General features: G+C 34.9%; 1 long non-coding RNA gene across 1 annotated transcript; it reads left to right on the plus strand.

The window, feature by feature from the left end:
- Window positions 1–12,306: 12,306 nt before the first annotated feature.
- On the plus strand, window positions 12,307–14,856 carry LOC136817164 (uncharacterized). Its single transcript, XR_010848039.1, has 2 exons — window positions 12,307–12,367; window positions 14,483–14,856. It is a non-coding gene; the product is annotated as an uncharacterized lncRNA (long non-coding RNA).
- The last annotated feature ends 10,519 nt before the right edge of the window (window positions 14,857–25,375 follow it).

Here is a 25,375-nt window from a genome sequence, read left to right on the forward strand (position 1 = left end):
ATGGATTTGGATTGGAATGTCCCCATTCCAGGTAAAAAACATGGTTTCAATAACTTAAACCGTTCTTTGCCTAGTTTGCATAAAACTACATTTCTGAATTAACTCTGCATCCTTTATATTGAAGGTCTTCTCCAAATCGAAATAAACGCAGTAAAATCGTTCGTGGAATGGGACTGGGACATTTTCCTAAACAAGATAGCTTATGACTTGGGCTTTGAAAGTACATCAACACAAAAACTGGTGAGTAAAACATTTTGCTTTTCATTCATGAAAAACTGGTTAACATGCTCTAGGCGTTATGATTGACAACAATAAATAAAGGATGCCTATTACGCGCATGGTTCAAAAGACAGAATCTACAGAATCTTCAGAAATGAGAGGTCACTCATCTTGTCCTTAATCCTTGGACTATAGAAAAACATCAAAGCAATGCGTTTTTGGGAGCTTGTGCTGTTTGCTATGACGGACGATTTATTGGCCACTTATACCTCAGATAAAGCTGACAAGGAACCAAAAACAGTTCATGGGTTCTGGAACTGGCAGCGACTAAGGAAAAACCAAAGAAAACTTTCGTCTAATTTTGTGTACGCGTCAGAGATAATCTTGAACGACCTCGTGACAGTGTTTGCCTCTCGAGTTTCAGTACGCAAGAACAATTACCAAGGTAAGTTTATTGCAAAAGGAAAAGGCTGTTCTAATTGTTACAATATATTTGTATTATTGTTACTCCCACTCTGAAAAGCATAGATTGAGGATGGTTTTGCGGCAACAGTCTAAGAATAACTGGTTAGAATTATTTCTATGTCTAGCGTTTGGCATTTTTTACGAAACATTGTATCATAAAACTATAATACACGCTTAGTACAATTGAAACCAAATTTGATTTTCATTACACTAGGCATAATGGTGTCACTGAAACGACTTTTGAGTTTGTTTATTGGACGGAATCACCCGAAATATTAAATGGTTAGTTGTTTGAGATGCTGTATGGCATGTATTTCTTACAATTACATTGATTTCCTTCTTTTGTTTGTACCCATGTAGCCCACGTATCCTAAACGTTGCATTTTTAAAAACCATCACGGTTATACTGTAAGAAAAAAAACAGTAAGTGTTGATGTGAAACGCTAGAAAGGATTCCGGCTTGTGAAAATATGTCAGTTTTAAATTTTTCCTTTTAGTAGAGGCCACTATGTCTGCCCGTGTGCAGCAGCTTGTGCAAAGGGATTTTATGATTGAATATTGTTCCTTGAATGTAGAGGATCAAATTTAAGAGGTGCCGTTGCCATGGAAACTGACGTCATTTGTTACTATGGCAACCGAAATAAAAATGGTAAACTTTGTGTACAATTCGAAAGAGCATGAAAAACTGATAAAGAAAAAGGTCACAACCTATATCTAAAAATGAATATATCAGGAGATATTAAAAGGAAATAAGGCGAGACCAATTTAATTTGTTGTTCTACGGGCAGATCGTTAGCAAAATATGACTCGGTCGGTCGGTCGGTAAAATAAAAAAAAACATTTTTATAAATAAAGGAAGGTAGTTAGGCTTTAAGTAATATTTTCAAATAATCTTGGTCGGAAAATTCATCATTCATCTTTGATGGAGTTTGTAATAGAATAGCATTCATGATTCTGAATTCTAGACCCTTTTTTTAAACTGTAAATGACTAGTATTAGAATATGGGGCATAGGAAATTCAATATTTTTTTTCTTTTCGTTTGCAGCAAATGCTGGGTCAGTCGCACCCGTAGAACAACAAATTAAGTTGGTCTCGCCTAAGGCAAAATGACGTCATAAAACGATGACGTCATCGAAAAATAAACATTTGGCAAAATTAGAAATGTTTTGTTTTTTGGAAAGAAGACCCTCCCGTGAACATATATTTGTATATTATGATGAAAGCAATAAAATATGTGGCATTTTAGACAAAATATTAACCCTATTTTTATCAGGGGGGGGGGTGTTTTCCACCAGGCTGGCACTCTTTTGCTAATAGTTCACTGAAAAAAATTTTTAACACTCTGAAAGTTCTTGACTTTTGATATAATCCTATTAGCAGCATGTATACCAAATTTTACAATTATACACCGACCAGATCAGGTTTTATGACTTTTTTGTGCAGGCATATCATAAAATCCAGCTAAAACCCTGTAAAATCCCAAAATCTTAAATTTAGCATAACTTTTGATCTAGTCATCCGACTGACTTCAAATTTTGACAGGTTTTAGGTATCAATAATAAATTCTAAAAAATATTGAAAAAGTTTTCAAAAACTGCTGACGTCATCAAAAATGACGTCATTGTTTTTTTGAAAAAATTTACTCATTTTCCGCATGGATTTTAAAGGTCAATTTTATTAGTATATTTAAAACCGGCAAAGATATTAAAGATATTTATTTTGGCTTTTAGAAATTCAAAACAGAATTGAAAAATCTCCATTCGTTCAACTTTAATTGCTATTTTATTGAATAGTACTTTTTCATTGGTCAGCGATAAATTTGAAAGTTTGTGATGACGTCACCACCTTTATGATGACGTCATCAACCCAAATTTTTTTCTATGAACTCCTTTTATGGTAGGGAACATTTCTGCCAAATTTCAAGTCCATATCTTTTATAGATCAAAAGTTATGCAAGGCTGGTGGAAAACACCCCCCCTTGAGAATACAAAATCAGAAAAAGCCTGATAATAATAGGGTTAAAAGCTTCGTTGATTGAAATAAAAAATAGTAGCACACAACGTTTGTGGTAAAGAAAGGCAAACAATTGTAACTTTCCAGAGATATGCCTCAGATTCGAACTATTTATTGTATGGGATGCTCTTTTAGAGGAAGTCAATAAACGGATAAAGTCATGGCTTTCAGAGAGAGGTGTGTCAACAAATAAGCACTGGATAAAGAGTGTTAGACTAGTGAACAAGTTAGATTCGGTAAGTTATTTGCCATGAGAGGGGGCGGGAAGACGGGATAAAATGTTGAACTGTATTAAACAAGACAAACCAAAAAGAATATACATTTGTAAACAAAATTTGAAGAAAGAATTTGTGTTTTGAGGCCGGGGCAAATGAGAACGAGGACTTTCCACAAAAGAACAAGATTGTTGCGTGTGACGAGCTGTTGTAATGAGGTGGACTCCTGTGGTCGGGAGGGTTTTTGTGATGGGGCGGGAATCTCCGGAGGGACACGTTTAACAAGACTGTGATGAGGCGGTAGACCAACAAATGCTACCTGAACTAAAATGAGAACATTAAATGTGCTAATAATGTCAATACTAATACACTTCATCGCTGTTATTGTAATAGAAAAACGCTCGATAGTCTTTCAAAATAACTCTTATATATAGTTTAAACATACCAGTTGTTGTCCAACATCAAGCTCCAATTCAGCCAAGTCAGTCTGAGTTTAAATGACACACGTCTACAGGCAAAAACGACAAAAATAGAGGTGAATTCCTATATATTAATCAGCTTCCTGAATTTTCTCGCAATTATAGAAATTAAATTATCAAAAATTCTAAAATTGGAATGTTTCCTTACAGCTGCAGGTAAAATCTCCCCGTATTTCTTCATCTTGCCATCCGCATCGCGCAATCTCCATTCGAACTCAAACCCAAGGTTGTTTTGGAGTTTAATCATCTAAAAGAAATAAATGTTTGTTTCAGTTGCAAAAGAAATTGAAGGACAGTCTGGGTCTAAGTGACGTTCAAAAAGTAACGAGGAAAAAGATTCCCTACCTTCACATTGCTTATGTACGCTCAACACTACGCATTGCAAAATATCTACAAGGTGGTAGGTAAGTGGAAAAAAGCTTTCTTCTCACATTTATTACATACACCTCTTTCTTTATAAGCATAACATAAACATACTTGGCTCAAATTCGGTAAAAAATAAGCATAATACCAAGCACACCTCTGAGCTGAAATGCAAAAAAGTTCGTACAGCTTTTCTAAAACGCTGACCTTTTTAGGGTTACTTTTAATACTGTTTGAGCTCTCTTATATAAAACAAAAGTAAGTCCGAAAAATTTCATTTGAGCCAAGATATTCAAAGCAACAACATGAAATAAGATGTTATAAAAAGCTATATTAAAATAGTTTGAACAAATGTCGAGTTAAAAAGCTTCAAAATCTAGACTAGAGACTAGTCTCTAAAAACTTTCATTCTTCGAGCCAAATCGTTGTTCCAACTTAAAACTTCGAATCTTTCATGAACCCAAAGAAGATCAATAAATCAAAGTCAAAGCATACGAATAAGCATAAATTAAGACTGAAAATGAGATTTTCCTAAGCATATTGGGCCTCGATCCAACTTTCCCGTATGCTTAGAAAACCGTGTACACCGTTTTCTGACAGACTGTACGGACTCGTCAGCTTATTGCTGGGAATAATGATGTACTGTCCGATTCAACGTAATTCAACGTTTATGATATTTAATATCAGAAAGAACAGAAATACATTGCATGGATTATATCTTCAATTAAATATTCACTCATCGGTTCACAATCTCATACATCACTGGACAGTAAAACCCAACTCAACAAAGGCTTGATATACTACCAAAATATCGTCGCTAAACTGCAATGCTCTAAATTCAAAGCTATTTTAAAAAATGAAGAAGAGAAAGTAAGAGGCATTGTTTACATTACTGTCAAGGAGCAGGAGGACGCAGAGCGTGTAGAGAATATGACTGTTACGTAAGTATGACTGTAGTAAGCTGCAGCGTTTTTTGCATTTGAAAATTCAACTTATCTGTGAAGAAATTCCCCCTCCCCTTATCTCCAAGGCTGAAATTTCGCTGTTTTTCCACCAAAATCAACTCTGGCAGCTTTGTAGACAAGTGGAGGGTTTTGCACATTCTTCAGGCAGAACTAATTAAGAAACTGCTAAAATATTATGAGCAGTATTGTAAGCGAGTCTAATCTTTTCTTTATAAGAACAAGTTAACTTCTGAAGTTTACTAATGAAGAGCAATAACCCTGTTCCTCTTTTTTAGGGAGTTAGCGTTCCATTAGGCTTCAGCCAAATAGAAAAATTTGGTTGTGAACCAAAAAGAATATCATAGACAATAGATAGTTTCCAACTACAATGTTAAGTAGTTTCTAACTACTATGTTACTAAGGAGTTATTTCTACCATTTATGGAGAGCTGAAAACGAAAATAAGCGCCGAGCTGCCAAACGCAAAGCACAGAGATACATCACTAAGGTGGCTTATGTAAAGTTTTACAAGAAGCTGTTTAATATTCCAGATGTCGACTAAAAACACGAACCCACTGCCACATGATGTTCAACTCATCCTGATTTTGGAAAATAAAGAAAAATGAAAATGGAAAATGAAGAAGAAAAAAATCAACTTCTTGTAGAAATGTTGTATCATTACCATTTTCACAGGAGTGATTCTTCAATCTTTGACCATCATCACTAACAATAGGCTGTTTTTGTCGTTTTTTACTACTTTATAGAGTGAACCAAGTAATAATTTTTGTTTGATATCTTTTGATTTAATGCATATTTTTGAAAAAAAATTTCACAGTGATAATGATCAAAGATTGAAGAATTACTCCTGTGAAAATGGTAATTGTACCACATTTCTAAAAGAAGTTGATTTTTTTCATTTTTCATTTTCATTTTTCTTTATTTTTCGATTTTCTTTGCTAGATAACATTTCACTTACAAATATCTTTTCAATGAGCACAAAATCTTAACTTGATTCCAATTCTATCAAAAGTTACAGCCATTTTTGTCTCAGCTGCAAATTATTTTGAGACAGACTTTAATATAGTTTTTTAAGTGATTGAAATTTGACGAGGATTAGATTCACAAAGTGAAACACCTCCTCCACCCAATCGTCTTTTAACCAAATTAAGTTCCTGGAAAAACATTCAGTAGCAAAGTATTAAATCGTTTTAAAAAATTTTAGTTTCAATAGTTTTGTATATAGATTTGTTTTCTTTAATCATATCATTTTATAACATATTTTTCAAATAACATGGCCGATGCGGTAAAATGCCGGGCAAACAATCCAGAGTTAAATTTTTTCTACCCTGACCCTGAATTTGGCTAATATTTCACAAAACTGCTAAAATATGATCTTGCCGAGATTTCCAAATACATAATTTGTAAATGAAATCCCAACCAAATTTAAGTATGCCATAATTTCCAGGAAAATTCGGACTCAGTTGTCAAAATTTCCGTTCCTCCTACTTTCTATAGTCCGTGAAATGAAGTCGACACCAAATTTCATTAGGCGTACAAACTTTTGCGAGCAGAAATTTTCGCGGGCGAGGTCAAAAAATCCCGAAACGACATTTAATTAGCGATTTTGACGAAAAAATCTTTTTGGCGAGCATAAACTTTCGCGAATCAAGACGTAAAAATGAAAATTTCCACATGAAAAATGGCTTGAAGCAACAAATGGCTTGAAACTTTTGCGAAAAGGGCGAAAAGTTTCTGCACGCGAAATTTTGTACACCCAAAGTGATTTCCCTGGCGAAATCGAACTTATGAAAACATACCCATTTGCGATTACGAGGCAATCACAAATGTGAAAAAGGTCCATTTATTTTAAGAATATTTTGCACCGATAGATCTTTTTTTTGGGTAGCTATTTTCCTTTCTTTGGGTACTTTTTTCTATTTACTGGTCCAGGGCAATTCTGTTCAGTCACCTTTGTAAAGTTTTTTTACACTCGATTTAAATTATTTATGTGAGAGAGAGGATATGCCAATAACTTCGGAAGTTAGAGAAAAGGTGAAATATTATACACCCCTGTGCCGACTCGGTTGGACCTCAGCCCCACTGGAAAATTTGTCCAAAATTTCGTTTCCAGTGGAAAAAATACCCTCAATTCAGCCCGACTAGGAAATCAAATTTTATCTCATCCCCACTCGCAATTCATCCCAACCCAAATGTGTTTTTTTACCCTTGAAACAATATAATTTCTTTCCCCGAGATTTCGATAGAAATATTTGTCTTTGCTGTGGTAAAAAGTTCCACCGGGGCTATGAGACAGGGGTATCAACGATCGCCTGAGGATGATTTTAACAGTGTAGATATACAAGTCAAATCTCGTTTTTGAATCGAAAGTAAATGTTTGACTCGCTTACCTTTATAAACTCATTAGTTTCCTTACATTTTGTCTGAATAGGAGAGATTTTAATTTTTTTTCAGGCTATATCCCATCCCCTTCCTCGAATTGTAACTTTTTTCTCTAGGGTCTACGCTTTACTTTTGCTTTGATCATCTGTTATGTCCTGACTAATAATGGCAAAAGTTGCAGATCAAATAAAATGTATAACAGCCTTAAGTAGTCTATTGTATTCATCACTTTTGTATTGTTTATGACGTCATTCCCCTATCATTTCAATGTTCGTCTCATTTATCCATGTTCATTATGCCACATTATGCTTAGAGCTGTTAAATTGATTTACTTTAAGCGAGATTATAATTTCATAGCTGTTTTAAAACGCATGCGTAAACATTTAGTTTTTTACTACAACGATTTTGATAGTAAAATAAGTTGTCTCGAATTGAAATTGCATGGCTTTTAAAACAAAACAACGATAAAGCAGCTTTTAAAGAGGTAAGGTTCACTCGACCATTTTACTCGACTTCATAATTTCGTCTACCTGCTCTATTCTTGCTCTATTTTACCAGAGACAGATCCACATCGCAGGGTGGAAAGAAATGAGCCATCAACCTTGCCCTTCTACGACTAAACGAAAAAATGGACAATGTGAAAATTCTTTTCTCAGTGAACACTACAGAAGGTTCTTTCTCTGATGATTTAGTCGGAAATAAGCGATCGCCAACAGTGTGTTTGAAACACGCTGACCTAGTAATACATCAAAACGGCTGAAAATTCTTAAATGTGTTGTACCATTATCACAAATTTTATCCTAGACCTATGATACATTAGGCCATTTTGGCCACCATACAAAAAAGGGTTAACAATTCGTACCAGATTCATTTGCCATTATTTGTAGCAGACACAATAGAAAACGATGAGATAACGAAAGTGACGTTTAAGAGAATCGTTTCCCACAGTATGAACATTTTCGTAATTATTCAACACCTGAGTGTTCGGAGAAAAAAACCATAAATCATTTCATTCGCTCACACCTTTCAAAATCATTGTGAAAAGATAGGCCTATCCACACTATACCTACTGCATCAGTAACTTGTTGACGTTACATTTGTTGTAATGTTTGCCGACAGTTTGATTTTGGCTATATTAGTTTTTATTAATTACTACATGCATGCAGCACCTGTATATAATTACACATTCCAATCGAAAAATCACTCATCCACATCCCCTTCTCGCATGCGTCAGCTGAGCGCTCAAGTCTTTCTGAGTATTTCTGTCGCCGCTGAAAGTTCCAAATCAACTACAAGTACTAAACCAACTGTCGAGAAACCGATCATAAAAAAACCAAGGTTGCCAAAGTCAAAGCAGCAAGGTCAAAAGACTGTGAAGTGGACAATAGTGGCCCTGCAGAGGTAAGACAGACAACTTACTTTTTCCAGATTTGGGATTTTCAAAATAAAGTTTCTATTCAGCGTTTGTGCCAACATTGACTATCTAAAAAATAATACAAATACTATTTAAAATGTTCTCAAAACAAACACCCTGGTATTCAAAATTCTTCTGTATAATAATTATCTGGTAGGTAGAAAATTGAAAAGAGTGGTAAAAAAATTTCCTTGATCTTAAATTGAACCACTTTTCTTTGATTGGAAGAGGGCTACAGCTAAAAAAAATCTGCAAATTTTACGGTTAATACAATGTCAATTTAAAAAACATTAAAACTTCCATCAATATAGCTAGTAAATAAAAGAGAAAATCTGTTTTGGGAAAATTATGAAGATTCAATGATAAAAATTAATCAAAAAACTTGCCTTTACAATTATCATTATATTTATTTTCAGCCTCGTGAGATGCGTCAATCAGAAAAGGATGCAATCAACAAATTCAATTTGAAGAAGGACGCAAAAATGAAGGAAGTGAATGGGTTTATGATAAGGCGGGTGCAACTTACAAACAGCATGGGCAACGACGGTTTCAATCCATCCAAATTCCTACAAAAATCACAAAAACAACACCAAAACCCAACACTTCAGAACATACGTCTACAGAGACTACAGAACCAACAAAGCCCATCACTCCAGAACCAGCAAAGCCCGTCACTCCAAAACCAGCAAAGCCCTTCACTCCAGAACCTTTGAAACTCAACACTCCAGAACCAGCAAAACCCATCACTCCAGAACCTTTGAAACCCAACACTCTAGAACCAGCAAAGCCCCAACACTCCAGAACCAGCAAAGTCCATCACTCAATGGATGAAAACACGCTTTGATGCGATTGATAAAGCACTTACCAACTTGGAAAATACTCAACAACAACAACAACAACAACAACAATCGCATCAACAAAACACACACTATCAGCCTTTGGACAACAACTGGGTACCACCTTTGCATTGTGAACAAGAACATGAAGACGTGCAACAGCAAGCTATGCAGCAACCACTCCAACCTAGACGAACCAAATTACCTTCAGATTCAAATAATTGCTGAGCAACTATCCAACAGCCTGGACTCAGATAAACGTAACATCAAAAAAGCAGCTGAATACGAAGTGAAGAAATTTTTCAGCCCTGGAGAGGAAATGAGTTGCAACATAAATGGTCGTCAAGGATACATGAAAGTTGACACCAAATGGATGGAGGCTATCCTGAAAGCTACTTATCAAAAGTTTAACATTTTCAAACCTTGGAATACCATGTTAAAAAATCATGACTGAAATACTTAAAAAGCACCGGCAGGCCAACAAGAAACACTGTAAGGGCAATTAAGGCTAATTTTTATTTGTCTTTGTGAAAAGAGTTCCCTTTAAGCAATTCAATCATTAAGTTTCAAGAAAAGTTGGTTATCTTATCAGACTCGTAAAATATTTTTTCTAAATCATTACGTTCATCAAATATTGTTTACATATATAATACTTCACTCCAGAGAAATTTAAGGCATCCTTCATTAAGATATTCGCTATTATTCTCTTCAAAACATTTTGTCTGAGATTGTAAAATTAGTCCAAATGATTTTTTCCCAATATTTACTAGATTTCATGTTTTGTAGAGGAAATGGAAAATTTATTCAATTTTGATTCTATAATTGTATTTATATTATATTCTATAATTAGATCATATATTGGTTACAAACATAAATTTAATATAAAAAAACCTCGCATAATTCTCTCCACCTTGAATTTGCTCGTTAGATTCCATACTGCGAAGTGGAGCAGGATGAAATCTCTTCCTACAAAAGATAAAAACACCATTTCGGTTGAAAAGTTTAAGAGATCTTGCCTTACCACATTTCCAGAAAAATCTTTGCAAGTATCCCTGTTCAAATTTAATCCGGGCACACTAGTTTCGTCATCATCCATCTTTGTACGGAGATAACCCTTAATAAATTTGCAATTAGGAAAATGTCTTTCTTCAAGAAACGTACTTTTAGGGAGATGGGATGATGATTTTTAAGCTTGGGCAGGGCCATCAGCGCCGACCCTTCAGAATCATGCCCGGGGGGGGGGGTACTAGGGTTGGTAAATGAGGGGTATGTGCGGACGGGACCTCCGAAAACCGACCCTTAGAGAGACCAAATTTGAGTGAAAAAGTGACCCTTCTCTGATTTTCAAAATTTTCCTACCCTTAGTGAGACTTTTTTGTAATTTTTTCTCTCAAAATCAAAATCTTTTTCTAAAACTCGTGATTTTTCCCACCCTTAGAGAGACTACTTTGATATTTCCTGATTTTTGTAACCATTAGAGAGACTTTGGAAGGTGAAAAACCCGACCCTTACCGTCCGCACATACCCAGCACCTATTTTTGCCTAAGTACCCCCCCCCCGGGGAATCATGACAAGTGCCAAACTAACACATTTAAATGCCAACTTGAGGAGTCTTTAAGATCATCCGGGTTGTAAACGCAACATTAATGGGGCTATTCCAATTTTAAACCATATAGGGGTATTGACGAATTTTTCCAGGCGGGTCTGAGCCTCGATTTTCCAAGGAGTTCATTTTTCAAACTTTCCAAGGGGGTTTTAATGACTTCAAGTACAAACATTCAACTACGAAGGATATCAATGTCAGAAAAGAACAATCATGGGTTGCATGCAATAAACTTCAGGATATCTGGAAATCTAATCTCTCCAGGAACCTATAGATAAGGCTGTTTGTGTCAACCGTTGAAAGTGTATTCCTCTACGGATGTGAGTCATGGGCAATGAATAAGACGACAACAAAACTGATAATAAAATTGGAATTCAAATCCCCAGATCGATTTTCTGGTACCATACATCTAACTTCTTCAACCCACAATGGTTGAAAGGAAGATCTCAAAAAACGTGCAAAACTTATTTCACAGAAAAAGATGATTTCAGGAACGGAAAAATTCGTGGGGATAAAATTTTTGAAAATTCTTCAGTAAAGTAAAATGAATTTATTTACGGTTTCGGATAAAATGTCGATTTTGGTTTTAATTTGCGTTCCGAAAATTAAAGATCAGAAGCGTGCAATTCAAAAGGGTGTTCTGAGTGATGCTATTCACACGTCGGCAAGCTCTCAACTAGTAACTTCTTGCAAACTCTAGCAAAAGTTAATTGAAAAACAAACCCATCCAACACCAATGACGAACAGGGAAGGAACAATATGTAAGGAACAGACAGTGTCAATGATAGAAGAAAGACATCCATACATAAGGAAGACCACAAGGGCAAAAGTTAAGTATATGGGTTTGTTTTGATCTTACAGATCAGATATTACTCTTCGTTTCTAGCTGGGCTTGGATTCATCGAACATGCTAAAACACATTAAGTTTTCTTTCTTTGAGAAGTTTTAAAATGAGATACTGTATCGAAATGTCCTTTTAAAATGGTCATTAGAGAATCAGGTTTAGTTCATTGATGTGTTCTAGAGAAAGATTCACGATCGCATTTTTTACAACAAGTTTAAACTTTCGCTTAGAAAATATTTGATTCTACAATTCCCTCTTTCAAAGCATCAAAAACTTTATATTGTTAAATCATACTATGCAAAGTCTCTTTTTCCTTTAAAAAATTGCTCAGTCAGAAAAACAATATACTTATGGCAGTCGCAAAATATTTCTGCATAATGAACAATAATTGCACGGAATAAAACATTAATTTCTGTTCGATTTCTTTTCATGGATTAACGAGGTAGGTGACACCGCAATAACTGTCATTAGTCGAAAGATAATTGTTGATTTAGAAGGTACTGTATACGTTATAAAGGTTGTAGTTTGCAAACAGAGGAGATGTGTGAAGATGTCTTTATTTTTGGTGATAGGTAAGCTGATTTCTCAAGAACTTTGAGAGTAGACTGCACTCTCAAAATCCTTTTGACATCAAAATTTAATTTGTTAAGCTAGATCTCGTTCTTTTTGTTCACTGTTCTTAAAACTGTACGGTTAGATGTCCCAGACATGTCCACTTTTCAAAATCGAATTATTGTTCGGAATTCCTATCAAAATGCTTAAAATAATACATTTCGAGCCAGAAAGACATGATTTCGTATGTGATTTAAAAGGAATAACTACTGCCACTTGAAGAAATATGTAGACATAAAATGTGGGTCTGATTCTTTTTCGGCGGATAAAATCATCAACCTCTTACTTTTATAGTTTGATAATTTCCTTTATAAGTTCTCAAAAAAAAAAAAAAAAAAAAAAAAAATTGAACTAACATAATTTTAAAGAAAATGACAAAACGGCAGGTCAGATTGGAATATATCCTTGCTTGTAGAATATTGGGGATAAAATGACTTTCGGACATATGCAATATTCATACTATGTAAAAATAATAATAACAACAAAATAAAATAGACGAGAATCGATTTACTACTGTCAGCTCATATTTACTGATTGTTAGCAAATAAATATTGAAAACATTTGATATTTTTTTTTTTTATAAGATTGATATCTGAAAGATTTGAACCAGAACTATGACTTGTTATTTAACTTAATGACTAAATGACGCATAAATTGATCTTCAGATTAATAACTAAGCAATAAAAATGTAACCCCATGTTGAATCTTCGACACTAATTCATATAACCCTGTTAAAAGTTTGTCTTGGAGATGGCTAAGTGCAAATTTCGAGGTAGATCTTGTACATAATTCCTTTATCTGTTTTCACCGATGTTTGCGATCCGTTGTCATTGTCATTTTTGTGAATCTCGGAATGTGGACATTTTATTGGCAAAAACTATATATTTCTAGCCAAACACTGATATACAAAGAAAACTTATAATTTTCATTGAGAATTATAGAGTACCTCCTAAGTGGGATTTGGCACTGCTTCCCAGTATTCGTCAGACAAAAGGCTTACGCGCGACCTTTTTATATGAAGAATTCTATATTTTACAAAAAAAAAAAAAAAAAAAAAAAAATCTTTGATTTGACTGGCCCATCTTCCGATGAAGTCATTACATATAACAGGAGTAAATCATAAAATTATATGGTATCATTTGAAAAACGATTAGATGGAACGAAATCAAGGATCTAAGTAGATGCTTACGTCAAATAAGTAGAACGACAAAATGCGTTCCAGATAGAACGATTACTGTATTAAAGATATAATGAATTTCAGGCAATTCAATTTCTCAATGTTATTCTTTTTATGTTGCTTTAAAGAAAATATACGAAAATAAATTTAGATAACATGTAATGCGCACCAAAGTACAGTAACGGTGAATTCAATAAAATGAAATAGTAGTGTTGATTTATTTGATAACGGAAAATTATTTAAAACAGAAAAACATTTCATATCTTAAAGCTATTTCAAATGCAAATACTCTTGAAAGAGGCAGGAAGGGTAGAAGTCGAGGGCAGAGATGAAGAAGGGGCAAAAGTCGAGGGCAGGGATGAAGAAGGGGCAGAAGTCGAGGACAGGGATGAACAAGGGGCAGAAGTTGAGGACAGGGATGAAGAAGGGGCAGAAGTTGAGGATAGGGATGAAGAAGGGGCAGAAGTTGAGGATAGGGATGAAGAAGGGGCAGAAGTTGAGGACAGGGATGAACAAGGGGCAGAAGTCGAGGACAGGGATGAAGAAGGGGCAGAAGTTGAGGACAGGGATGAACAAGGGGCAGAAGTCGAGGACAGGGATGAAGAAGGTGCAGAAGTTGAGGATAGGGATGAAGAAGGGGCAGAAGTTGAGACCAGAGAAAAAGAAAAAAAAAAAAAAAAAAAAAAAAGGCAGAAGTCGAGGGCGGAAGAAGAAGGAGTAGGGGTCGGCGTCAGAAGGAAGAGGTTACTATCATAGATACAGCTTAAAGCCAACATTCAGCCCATCTCTCGCTTATTCTAAAGTTAACGAGATGATTAATTTTGAAGGGCAAAAAGAAAATGTTTGAAATATTCTTCCAACGTATAGACAATGCTACACCTGTTGCTTTTATTTTCAGGAGATTGGATGAGAAAAGTCGTGGGGCAAACAATCGGACGAGCCGAGCAAATTGAAAACGACAGAGTTGGTATGTGTCCTAATTTCGAGATCAAGTCAAACAATGGCCGATTCAATGCCAAACCATGCGTTAATTCCGATTATAACAGACGTGAAAATTATCTGATAAGATGAATGAAAACGCAATATGCTGACCGAAGGAGGACAAAGACAAAGGAAGCAAAGGTCGCATGTAATCTGATTATAGTTGATGATAACGTTACGTATATATTTTACTAGATCATCAGGGTAGATCCCCTTCCACACATGCTCTTAGTGTACAGGCTTGGACCCGACTATTACTATTAGAATAAGTGTGAAACCTGTCTCGTAAAATTGTGTGTCTTTTCTTCCTATCCTTTTTGAGGGGGGGGGGTGAGTGTCTCATTTTGGAGAAATAGTAAATAAATAAAGTTATTTTCGGTTCGAAGATAAGAAAATAAATGAATTTATTTACGGTTTCGGATAAAATGTCGATTTTGGTTTTAATTTGCGTTCCGAAAATTAAAGATCAGAAGCGTGCAATTCAAAAGGGTGTTCTGAGTGATGCTATTCACACGTCGGCAAGCTCTCAACTAGTAACTTCTTGCAAACTCTAGCAACTTCGCCACAGTTCCATTAGCTATTAGTTACTTCCCTTAGCAATTTATGTAGATTTTAAGTAGACGATGATATATTATCATACATAAATAATTGTGAAGGAGTACATATACGGTGCGAGGGAGTACATTATACGGTGCGAGGGAGCACATATACGGTGCGAGGGAGCACAAGACAAAAACTATTAAATCATTGTGTATACTTTTATAAAATAAAGGTAAGTGGACAGTTAGAAGAGGATGAGGGTATCTGACTATGAAGCATAACTCGAATTTTCAATTCCTTACGGTTTCTTCCAAACAGCTCAGTTTTCAGAGGCAGTCTGGGCACCCAATTTTGACCACCGGGGTTTGGAAGTTTTTGTCCGGGGGATGTCGAAATTTCAGTTGATGACAACCTTGTGAGAATCGAAGTGTAAATGGAAGGAATGTGTTTGTGATAATAAATATGTGACATGAGTAACGTATAATGGTATGCAAAGGATAAGAACGGGTGTATTTTTAAGCATGTGAAGTTGATTTTTATGTAAAGATGAGTAGCTAATATTTCTATTATATTTAGTATTTGGTAAGGAAAATAAATGTATTTATTTTGAGAGGCTTGGACCCGACTATTACTATTAGAATAAGTGTGAAACCTGTCTCGTAAAACTTGTGTGTCTTTTTCTTCCTATCCTTTTTGAGGGGGGGGGTGAGTGTCTCATTTTGGAGAAATAGTAAATAAATAAAGTTATTTTCGGTTCGAAGATAAGAAAATAACTTTCAACAACTTGTTTATATTTTTGTTTTTGCCGGCAGACACACAACCCAGTCTTTTTACCAGTCTAATGGCCGATCGGTAGTGGCTGGCCGCAGCCGCAAAAACAGAGACTGCTTAAAAAAGTGTAAAGAGTAAACTTCCATGACCGGTCCATGGCCAATAGAAAAATACGCAGGGCCGGTCAAACATAAATCTTGGCCGCTAAAAGGCCGCTTTTTGGCCAATCAGTCTCGACCAGTCTTTTCAGGTACTTAAAATCGCGTGGGGAGTCACTTTTTATCTGCAAATTTTGAATGGGAAGTTCGAAATCGAGCATTTACAGAGGGTGACCCAAACAATCAATCTACAAGAGAACAAACAAGGAATCAACAGAGAAACAAAGTAAGAAATCTAATCTGACAGAACCAATGAAGGATCGCGCTGAACCACGTCCCCATTCAATATCGATGAGAAAGAGGTAGTGAACCTTGTAGTAGAAAACACATTTGGAAAGATGCCTTGAAAAAAGTGACTTCGATCTCTGGAAAAGCCTTTTACGGTTGAGTTTTCAGGCAGATAGAACGACTGAAAAAATAAATGGACAGCAAGCGGATACAACTGAGAAAAGTGCATCTCTAACCCTTCGAAACGCTGCCCTCACTCGTTTGAAAAGTGCTCTACTTTAATGGTAGACGCCTCACTTTTTTCTAATACATTCCATGCTGGTAATGTCATATTACAACAAGAAGGTTCCGATCTGCTCGACCCCTCCACTTTCGAAGGGTTGAATTCTGGTCTGTTTTGCATTGCCAAAAAAGCCGCCCTCTTCAACGGAGAATCTGTCGTGCTGAAGACACTTAAGCCAGAGAGTTTTGGTCTTCAGAACTTAGCCGTCCTAAGTCACGAACATCGTATTTTAAAGTTTGCTGGAAGCCATTCAAATTTGGTTTCAACAGTTTGTTTGGTCCCACAGACGGGATATTTGCTCATGTCATGAATTTTGAGTATGGCATGAATGCCACAAAAATCTATTTCCATCAGTTCTATTTCAAATTTCAAATCCATCATCAAGGGAGTCGCTGATGGACTTGGCTTTTTATTTTATAAAGGGGTCATTCATAACTATCTTATTACTGACAACATTATTGTTAGGGATAGGTTCCCCTACAATCGTTGGGTTTACGTTTTTGTACAGGGTGTATTCCACCAAAAACAATGTGCAAGATGTCTTAAAAAGGTTTTAGGGGTCAAATCATTTGATTCTCGAATCATTCAACGGGTCTTGTGCAAGTTGTGAGATTCGGCTTTTCAATGAAAACAAACTTTAAGTCAAGAGTTGACTGTTATGCTGACAGTTGTCGGTATACGGCAGACCTAAGGCCACCGCACAAGTTTCTGGCTTCGAAAACAAAACGCATGCTATATTACAAGATTGATCATATTTAACAATATGCACTTTCCTGATTCCTTCTTAAGAATATAAGTAGTAATCCATCATTCCTGCATAACTCGAAAATTCCCTTGAGAAAATTTTGCTACCTTTTCGAGAACCCTGCTGTTTCATTGAAACTGGTATTGTTAGAAACAATGCAAATTTATAAAAGACGAACAATTAATATATTTCAAATTGTAATGGTTAATCTACATGTTATCCTAATTACAGGGACATTATGCTAAAAGATTCTAACAACAATATAATTCGGTAATAAAAAATTAATTGTGATATTTTTTTTTTCAGTGAACATGAATAATTGCTTTCTTGGCACTCGATGAATATGAATATTCCTGGAGTACTCAGTATAATTTCAAGTTCAGCTCATTTTGAGGTGAGAAGGGTTGTGAAGAATGCTCTTTGGCTTTTTCTTCTCTGCAAAATCTAGCATTTTGGTATAGTTTTTATTTTGCATACTGTAATGAATTTAAATGGCAAAAGTGGATGTGATATAATTAATTGGACAGTTCGAATATTTAATATTAGCTTAAAGCTATGATTTTGAGAGTAAATATAAACTTGAGCATTCTTGAACTGAGATATCTGTTGTTGATAAATTAAGCTCATAGGTTGTAGTGCGCATTGTTTGTGATGGAATATTTTCATTTTTATCCATTAACATTGGAAAGATTTCAGTTAAATAATAATTTTTCACGCCGACAAATATTGCGGGAATATATATTTTATATGAAAAATTAAATGGCAGGCAGAAGTGACAAAACATTGTGCGACGAAAGCTGAGAACAAATTTCTGTTTTGACATGTTTTGGTATCAACAGATCATATAGTTTAATATATGGTGTGAAGAAACGGGCTTATTTTCTTGTTATGTAAATCAAACATTGCACTGCAATCAAACATTGCACTGCAATCTGAAATGAACGTTTATGTTGAAATAATTTGTTGTCCAAAATGGTGATTTTATTTGATTTTAAGTTTTTGACCTTTCATTCCCTTTCTAAAATATTCTGAAAAGATAATCCAAATAGAAACAGCATCGGGCGGTAATCACACATCACTTGGTTTTGCATCACTCAACTGGATTCTAAAAGTTTGAAAAAATACTTGGTTGCTGGTTATTCAATTTGGCAGGGTTTTTCAGTTGTCCATGTTCAACAACTTTTTGAAAACGAAAAACAAAACTGGAAGTGAGAAAGCCCTTGAACATCACATTTTTACAATTGCTGTGCTAGACCTTACCGATAATGCCACGGCCATATTGATGGTGGATAGCAGGCAGGCAAAGTAGCAATTATTGCTAAAATTCCATCCAATGAGAAATAAGCAAGTTGTTTTTGGTTTTCTACTTTTTTATCAAATTGCTAACTCATATTTTTAAGGTGGAAAGAAGCAAAATAAGATTATTGTAATTGCCATAAAAACATAAAAACAAATCTTAACTATTTTACTCACATCCACAGACATCAAATTTTGATTAACCCATTCTGCAAAAATTACATTAATGTTTTTATGTTCAAAATTGTCATTGGAGAATGTTGATTACAAAAGGCTGTTTTTTGTCGTTTTTTACTACTTTAGAGCCAACCAGCAAGAAACTTTGTTTGATATCTTTTGATTGAATGGATATTTTTGAAAATTTTTATCACAGTGATAATGATCTAAGAGTGAAGAATCACTCCTGTGAAAATGGTAATTATACCACATTTCTACAAGAAGTTGATTTTTTCATTTTAATTTTCATTTTTCTTTCCAAATCTTTTAATAATATTCCACTCACGAATATCCTTTTAGCGAGCACAAAATCGCAACTTGATTCGAATTATATCAACAGTTAGCCATTTTTGTCTCCAGCTGTAAATTATTTTGAGACAGATTTTAGAACTGGATTTCTGGATTTGATTTTGATTTTTGAGGAAAAAAGACAAAAAGCCTGATTTTATATGCTTATTTATGACCTGTTGTGTACCTTAAGTTAGTCTAATTTTGACACCCTGCTTAGGAAAGTCGAAATCACTGATAGACAATAGATTTTTTCCTGTTTAATCGTGAAGCAAAGAAAATTAGTTTCAATCATAGCCTCCATATTCAAAGCTCAACATTTTAGAAAAAATAAGTTTTACCTCAGCCAGACAAAGTTCTAAAATTATAGAGCTTGGTTCACTTAGAAATCAGGTGAACCCCTGTTGACAGATTTTCCTGCATGAATCCCATGGCTGCAAATAAATATATGCACATAATGACATGCATAATTTCAAGATGGTACCCCAGAAGTGGTAAACCAATTTACAATGGCACCCTTGACCATAAAATATAGGCAGTGTGGTGGAAACTCTGTTAGACAGAAAGTGCAAATTGAATTTTGGAGAAAAAAAATTATCAAAACAAAACTTCCAACCCAAAACAGCACTACAAAATTGGCAAACAGAAAAGAAGAATTGAAGCAAAATAAAGATATACCTTAGTTCTTTACACGATGCAACCAAGTCATTAAGAAAATTAAAACAAGAATATCTAAGGGATATCTAAGCAAGTATGAAAAGAAAACAACCAGAAAACATCTAAAAATTGTTTTGATCCATGTTTTGATCTTCCCACTTCTTTCCTACCATTATTGTTATTTTTATTTGGATGCGTGGTCAAACACCCAATGGAGATATTTAGGCATTCTATTGTTATTTGCTTTGAAGAAGAAAAATCAGGGAGATTTGCAAAGCAGCATACGCGCCTTGCTGATCACCCGCGCGATCCATCCAAATACTTAAGCGGACACCTCAAGTCAACCTCGTTCCCACCTCAAGTTGGCTCGCATAATTGATTATATGCGCGCTTCACCATTCAGATCTCTGATTCGCTTGGACCCAACCAATCAGAATATACGCATAATCATCCTCAGATCAGAATGCAAACGATCTAGGTAAACCAGACCGTAAACATAAGAAATATCAAAATCAAATAAAAAGTTTAGGCGCTGGATATCCAGGCCAAACAGTGATCCCAATATCCTATTATTACTCTAAGGAAGGGTGTCAAAATTAGAAAGGGGATGCCGACGCATAGTGTGCAGAGGGGTCTGGGGTCTAAGGAAAAAAGCCCCTGGCTAAATTTTAGAAACATAGCAAACAAAGCAAAATATCAAAGAAATTTTGCATGCAAATTATCGATAAATTTATTGCGTTGCAGACAATTTTTTTTTTCAAGAGGAATATAACCTTCCCCACATCATAGATTTTTAACATAATTTAAAATATCTTCAACCTATCAGCTCTACCCCCAGTTCTATTACACAACACTCAGCCCCACTAGCAAGCTAGCCCCAGTACTTTTTGAAAAATACAGCCCTCAATCAAGCAAAAATGGTTTAGCCCCCCCCTAAGCTCAGGGAGGGGTGCATTCTATGGTCGACGTTTCTATTCTTTTGCCATTCTCGAAATCTTAACGGTTTTTGGAGTAGATTTGGAGAAGAAATAAAGACCATAGAGATATTTCTAACATAACTTTTCGATGTTAGACTATAATGGTTAATTCAAGCTGGTAGACACAAGTGAAAACAAACAGAATCAATAGACTGTAAAATGAAAGATTTTAGAATGTGGTGATATAAAGAAAGATAATAGAAGAAATAATCAGCCCCCGTTGAAATTTCAGCCCATGTTTTGCAGCCCAAAATATTTGGCTGTATTTTAGCTCTAAGTTTTCGCTTGCAATATTTTGGGTGTACAATATCCCCTTCCACAATTTCAGGGGGTTGACGCTATGATAATATATCAACTCGATGATTGTCCAGAGCTAAGAATCAATCCAACATCAATAGCAGACCAGGTTTTAATCCAGACACATCAAATTAAGAACATTACTACAGCCTGTATATAATGGGGCCCCCCAGCGGACCTTCAATTCACGCAATCAAACTATTTTTTTCCCTCTAAATTCACACATTTACGCAATGTTTTTCGCATTTCACGCAATTTTTGTTCGCAAAAAGCTTTCCAATTCACACATACCGCTGGGGGGGGGGCTATAATGGCTATGTAATGATTGCTATACATAAAGATTAAGAAACGTTGTATTTCTTTTCAATACTTAAAGTTTCTTGCTTTCGCATTCATCAGTTGATTAGAAATAACTATCAAAACAAAATTCCACTTTTATTTAAAAAAATTCAATACAGCGTCTTCATATAAAAAAAATTGACGTCAATCTTTAGAATCGAAGTTTTCAAGTAGGTGTTTGTTTATGTGCCGGCATTTTGAGATAAGTTCAGATCTAGAGTTCAATAAATTGTCTTTACGCAAAGAGATTTCAAATTTTTCGTTCAAACAAAGGTCACATTTCAGGCTGCTTCTGTTGAACGGTTTCCACTTTCTTACAATTCGCCATGTAACTTTAGGGTTGGTCTGGTTACGAGAATGCCGCCAAAATTCGTTCGAGAGCTCGGTTACATTTTCGTATTTGGCGTGGTTGAACGATTTCTTGTGGTTCGCATATCGCTTTTTGAAGGTTGTTTCTGCGAGACAGATGTAAGACTTTCTAGACCTGGACTGGATGTATAATCTTCCCACTGTGACTACATTGAGGAGCATTGGATTGACAATGGTAAATGGCCTCTGAATTCTTTAAAACACATCTGAGTGGTTGTCCTTGGAACTCTACTTAATATTTCAGGTATATTATTTTATTATTATCTTTGTATGGTTTTAAGATTGATCTAGTTTTTGTAGATTTTTGTAATGATTGCTATACATACCAGATTTTTTCTTTAAATGGTTACTTTTAAACAAAACATACATGCTCAAATTTTATTTGTATTTTAAAAGATGTTATGCTTTTGTGCTTGCTTTGTGCACAATGTATTCTATAAATTTCTTTCAGGTCAAATTTTCCCATGGTTTCCCCTCTTGTAATTTGAACGTTTTATTTTTCAAAAAAGAGACGCCTAGAATGTTACTTCATTGACGCTCCAATAGCATCTCTTTGTTTGAAAAGAGGCTGGATTTGAACCAGCTATCTTGGAAGTATCAATTCTAAAAAATCATTTAAGTTTGAGGGTGTTATTTGTACTAGTAGTAACATGGTTTAGAAGGTGATTTGGGATTAATAACCCCGAGGTTCATTGAAAACATTTAAAAATAGCCCGAACGTAGTGAGTTAAAATTTTTCTCACCACTCGTTTTAGTGATCTTTTCGACCCAATTGATCATTTAAAAAAGTTAGTTTGCTTTTAACAACTCTGTGCACACGATGAACATTGTAGCTCTCACAAAGGTAGTCATTGACAATTTCGACTTCACACAAAACATTAATGATGAAACAGAAACTCATAAAAACCAGGTATATGTATATTATCTATTCCTAAGAAGTACTTTCTGCATCACATACCTAATTTGGAGTTTTTTTCTGAATCCTACACCTTAAAAAAAAACAATGTAGGCAATTTTGGGAAATCTTGCAAAATTTCCCAAAATATTTGGCAAAAGTTAACATTAGAATTCTCCTTTGTTTTTCAAACAATAAAAATAACAACTATTATAAACTAAATGTCTTTCAAAACTTTAATTTAGACTTTTTTCGGTATGATTTATCAAAACGAAAATCAATCAGATGGGATGAAAGAGTGTCTCAAACGTATCCAAGAAAACCAACCAAAATATGAAGATGATTGTGAAATGGTGTATGGCGATCAAGGAATAGTTGGAGATCAGGTAAGCTATGAGCAATTGAACAAAAAGAATACAGCAATTTCGTGAAATCTGACCATAGAACTTGTGAAATTAAGTACCCCTTAATTAAGTACACATGATAATTTATTATGTTACCCACGGAAATATAGAGAGTAGAAAGTATTTTTATTTGTCTTATTTATTTCTTACTTTGTAGCTCACAGTTGAAAGAAATGGTTTCACTGCAGAGCAAAGATGTGATGGTCTTCACGTGGAAGTTGCCGATTTTCACAGCTCAATGAAGTTATTACAGGTCTCATTTTCTCTTTGTTTTGCTTTAGTTTACATCTCTTTACCTATAATTGTGCTTCCCTTTCAATTTATATTTGTTTGATCAATCGAAAGAACTTGAAGAGTGGCGTCAGCAAAAACTATAATTATTGTAATAAGTTTGTCCAACTTGGATTTCCAGAAAAGGTTTGTGGGCTTGCATACGTTGCATTTTCTCAGTTAACAATTAGAAAATGTACTAAGTAAGCCATTTTCATTTGATAGATTAAAAGCAGTTAAGCAATCCAAACTTTTTGAAATGAGACTAACAGAACAGGAAAGGCTTGAAAATTTACAAATGACAAGAAATACCTCATATTCTCATTTACTTGACAGTTAATTTTATCAATAAATATTTCTACATTGTTACCAGGTATTGATCGTGCTAGATTTTGTAGAACAAAATTAATATGCTCAGCACTCCAACCAAAGAATCACCGTTAACTGTTTCCATGTCAACTCCAACCAAAGAATCACCGTTAACTGACTCCATGTCAACTCCAACCAAAGAATCGCGAGCTTCCTCCAATGTAATGCCGGCCCCAACTGCCTCCAACAAATTGACTTCTGATCGTCAAGGTATTCAATTCTTACTCAACTTATTTGATCAATCAAATTACAGATTTCGGTTAGAAAAAATTATCATATAATACTTGGGGAAAATTAGGTGTTGGGGAAATTTTTGCCACTCTGCCGTTCAAATTGTCAAATGGTTGTTTTCCAGAAAAAAACAATAAACTACAACTAGACTCTTCCAACTGTTTACGGAGTTAATCTGTTTTACAAAAATCGTTTCTGTTTTTTGCAATTCATTTCAAAAGACTTAAGTACATGACTCATTAGAAAGAGCATTATCATTTATATTTGATAAGGCGAGCCCAATTAAATTTCTTTTTCTACGGGCAGATCGTTGACAAAATAGTCGGGTCGGTCGGTAAAATAAAAAAATAAGATTTTCATTAATCAAGGAAGGAAATTTGGCTTTCAGTAAGATTTTCAAATAATCTTTGTTAGAAATTCATCATTCATCTTTGATGGAGTTTGTAATAAAATCTTTCGTGCATAGAATTCATGATTCTAGTTTCGTTTCAACTTTTTTCAAGTGTGAATTTTTTAAATGACTAGTATTAAAAAATTTGTGGCATAGGAAATTCAATATTATTATTTTTTCGTTTGCAGCAAATGCTGGGTCGGTCGCGCCTGTAGAACAACAAATTAAATTGGTCTCGCCTAATATGGAAAATAATTTTCCATATAATTAAGTACATACAAAAAGCCCTTACTGTACTATCAAAGTGTCACCGATTTATGTGTCGAATATTTATTTTCAGATATCATGGGTTATTTCGTTGAGGTTGGTGATGAGATGACAAGTAAAAATGAGTCGAGAAAGCACGATCATAACTACTTCAACGCGCTTCTGACAAAAAAGCAAGCCATTTTTCTACAAGGAATGTCGCCAACAAAAAATGGCAAAGTATTCTTCAACAATCAAACAGGTAGCTCTTCAACACCATTGCATGAAGACTTACATTTCAAACATTCAGAGTTACTAAACATTTCCATTAAAAACATCTTGGAGGAGAAACCAGACGGAACATTCAAGGTAAAATGACAGATACATTGGATTGATGAAGCTCGCCAAGTGTTAAAATATGGTCATCCCTCATATTTCAAAGGATTGAACATAACAACCACTTGGAAGTCAGAAATCACTCTTTCAAGATGATGAAGCTTATGCTTGGGAAACTATACCAATGAACGATTACAAAACAATAAGTTTCCCAGAATTCCTTGCAGTAAAGGTTGAACAATATCTTGTTTGCATGATTTGCTCAAGGAAAATGATCCTGCCATCCGATAAGAATTCAAAGAAAGTTGTGTGAAGTGTAAACTAACAACATTTTGTGAAATAACTTTTGAATATGCCATCTCTCAAATCACACTGACTGCGTTCAACGAAATCGTGTCCACTTTTTTTAGTGAATTGGAGCTGAATCAACTGGAGGATGCCATCCTTGAGATGGTTGATGTTTGATATGACAACCGACGTGTTATACAAAATCTCAAACACCAT

This window comes from Clytia hemisphaerica, unplaced genomic scaffold, assembly GCF_902728285.1.
Source record: "Clytia hemisphaerica strain Z4C2 unplaced genomic scaffold, Clytia hemisphaerica genome assembly, whole genome shotgun sequence".
Classification (NCBI taxonomy): domain Eukaryota; kingdom Metazoa; phylum Cnidaria; class Hydrozoa; order Leptothecata; family Clytiidae; genus Clytia; species Clytia hemisphaerica.